Genomic DNA, 2,637 nt, shown 5'->3' with positions numbered 1-2,637 from the left:
TGGAGAAAAGACTCTGGCTAGGTGGTCTCCACAGTCCATTTGGAAGTGGGTGACTCTGCCATTAGCATGCATTCTTTTTACATTGGGCTTGACTGCAACAACCATCTTGCAGCTCTCCTGGGCATTTGATTGGTGTTCAATTCCTCAGTTTCCACATTGCTTCCTCCATCCAGGGTGAAGGATATAATAAATCTGGTTGTAACTGCCTTCCTTATGTAGTTGTTGTTGATTGCCTTTGAGTTGAGCACAACTCATAGAGACCCTATGAACAAAAGGCTTGAAGTCCCTCTACAACTATCAACATTTATCAAGGTTCATAGAGTTTCATGAAGTATGTTATTTAGGAAGTGAATGCCACTCAGATTTTATAAATTTTTACATTGAATATGATTTTTTATACATTGTGTGTCATTCATGTACATTGTGTCTCACACATTCTTTCAATCATAATGTTTTCATACAGTCATTTATACATATTATGTCTTATAATAACCATCATTGATTATGCCTAATATTACTCAGTCTTTTCAGGCCTGAAATGGATCTTTCCCTTTTCTTCACCTCATCTCTCCCATCTCCTTCTCCTGTCCATCTGCCAACGAAGTAGACTATCCTCATTCTCATCCTCATCCTCATCCTTATCTTTCCTGTCCCCTCCCCTTTTTTCTTTGGACTTTTAGACATATTTTACTAGTTATCCTTCTATTTTTACAATAATTGTCTTCTGCAGTATTTTTCCTTGTAAGACCAAGTTAATTTACTCAGCAAACTTCCCTCTAGACTGTAGTGCTGCATAGTATTCCATTATGTGAATGTACCATAAATTATTAATCCATTTGTTTGTGGATGGGCATATAGACCATTTCCATTTTCTTACTATTGTAATGGGTGCTGTTATAAACATGTTGTTGTTGTTTTTGCTAAGTGCTGTCAAGTCATAGATGACTCATAGTGACCTTATGAACGAAATACCTGAACACTTGTATAACTATCATCATTTCTCCGAGAAGTTTTTGGAGGCAAGCTATTTCAGAAGCCACTCCTGCTTCCAGCTTGTTTTAATCGGGGAGCTCCGCCAAACACTGTCCACCATGAGTAATCATTATAAATATACAAATCTCTATTTTCCTTGGTATATATGCCTAGCAGTAGAATAGCTGGCTTGTATGAGATGTCTATGCTCAGCTTTTTGAGGAAATTCCAAATTGCTTTCCAGAGTGGCATTCTACAGTGCCACCTGCAGTGCGTGAGCGTTTCAATCTCTCCACATCCCAACATTTATTGCTCATTGTCCTATTAATCTTTGCTGCTGCCACTGGCCTTCCTTATAGATTTTTATCTTTCTCTTTAATTAATACTTTTCACTTGCATAAGTGCTTATTGTTTCCAGAGTCTTAATTTCTGACTGATGTTGATTTATAGTGAGCCCCATGTGTGTCATAAAAGAACTATGTTTCGCAAGATTTTCAGTAACCATATTTTTAGGAGTGAATCACAAGGCCTTTCTTTAGAGGGACTTCTGAGAGCGCTAGGCTTTCTGAGTGAGGCTGAGCACTTTCAATGTTTGTGACATCCTGATTGCCTCGGTTGTTCTCACATTTTTTCATTTCTTCTTGTATTTTTCTATTATTTCTTAATTTAATATAATTTCTCTTTTCATTTTATAGCTGTAGTTTTTTCCCTTTCTCTTCTCCATTGAGTTTTTCCTATTGTACAGAGATCTTGGCTTTTTATTATTTGTTAGTGTATTTTTTATGTATAAATGGGATACTCTTGATAAATACATGATCTAGGTTTATATCAAACACTAAAAGGTTGGACTCACTATTTCTGGAAAACTAGATTAAAATATTTACTGTAAAACGCATAGAGAACACAATAGAGGGCATTTGGGGAGATAAGAACTATTCATCTTTTAGATTTTCGTACTGTGGTGGCTTGAGTGTTGCTGTGATGCTAGAAACTATGCCAGTGATATTGCGAATACCAGCAGGGCCACTCATGGTGGACAAGTTCTATCAGATCAGAAGATGACCCTGACTAAGATGTAAAAACCTTATGAATTGCAGGGGAATATTGTTTGATATAGGACAAAATGTGAGTCCTGCAGATTGAAAGGGACTAAACATACTAATGGAGAAGAGTATCTCCTGAAAATAGAGTTGCTTTTAATGATGTGTACAGAGTAAAGCTTTTGACATGTTCATTTGTTGATATGGCATGACTTAAAGTAAGAAGAAACAGCTACAATCATTCATTAATTACCAGAATGTATAAAGTATGCATCTATGATAATTGGAAATTGTCAGAACCAAAATGGAACATTTAATGATTGATGATTGATAATCTTGGCACCAGTGAGCTAAACTGGACAAAAATCAACTATTTTGAATTCAAACTTTGAGTTTTAATACTGAAGGATTCTATGGACAAAATACCAGTGTGGGTTTTACCTTACTTAAAATAGAAATCCTCACAAGTCGACCAATAAATAACTCAGTGATAGATGGGGAAAATCCATGATCAACATCTGTGGAAACAGCAGTCAGGAAATCAAATAAGGTATGCTGCAAAGAACTCTTCAAATTGTTGCAAAAACAAAAGAAATATCGTAAGCCTGATTCAAATCACGGTATT

Source organism: Elephantulus edwardii, unplaced genomic scaffold (genome assembly GCF_000299155.1).
Source record: "Elephantulus edwardii isolate Elephantulus edwardi_28Jun2011 unplaced genomic scaffold, EleEdw1.0 scaffold00334, whole genome shotgun sequence".
Classification (NCBI taxonomy): Eukaryota; Metazoa; Chordata; class Mammalia; order Macroscelidea; family Macroscelididae; genus Elephantulus; species Elephantulus edwardii.
The sequence above is the reverse complement of the archived record's forward strand: the minus strand, read 5'-3'. Positions refer to the sequence as shown.